We start from the raw sequence: 536 nt of genomic DNA on the forward strand, positions 1-536 counted from the left end.
TTTCTCCATGAGGGATTATAGGTGTTTCCATATGGTTTACCCATGTAATTCACCTCTGCTATTGCAGGGTTCTCAGGATCATAAGCTTCTTCTTCAGAAGATGCCTCTTGAGTACTGTTGGATGCAGCTTGCATTCCACTCAGACTCTGAGAAATCATATTGACTTGCTGAGTCAATATTTTATTCTGAGCCAATATGGCATTCAGAGTATCAATTTCAAGAACTCCCTTCTTCTAAGGCGTCCCATTACTTACAGGATTCCTCTCAGAAGTTTACATAAACTGGTTGTTAGCAACCATGTCAATAAGTTCTTAAGCTTCTGCAGGCATTTTCTTTAGGTGAATGGATCCACCTGCAGAAGTATCCAATGACATTTTAGCTAATTCAGATAGACCATCATAGAATATATCCAGGATGGTCCATTCTGAAAGCATGTCAGAAGGACACTTTTTGGTCAGTTCCTTGTATCTCTCCCAAGCTTCATAGAGGGATTCACCTTCTTTCTGTCTGAAGGTTTGAACATCCACTCTAAGCTT

General features: G+C 40.1%; 1 non-coding gene across 1 annotated transcript; it reads left to right on the forward strand.

Moving 5' to 3' along the window:
- The first annotated feature begins 428 nt into the window (after positions 1–428).
- LOC112760080 (small nucleolar RNA R71) lies at positions 429–536 on the forward strand. Its single transcript, XR_003180536.1, has one exon. It is a non-coding gene; the product is annotated as a small nucleolar RNA R71 (small nucleolar RNA).

This window comes from Arachis hypogaea, chromosome 16, assembly GCF_003086295.3.
Source record: "Arachis hypogaea cultivar Tifrunner chromosome 16, arahy.Tifrunner.gnm2.J5K5, whole genome shotgun sequence".
In the NCBI taxonomy this organism is placed as follows: domain Eukaryota; kingdom Viridiplantae; phylum Streptophyta; class Magnoliopsida; order Fabales; family Fabaceae; genus Arachis; species Arachis hypogaea.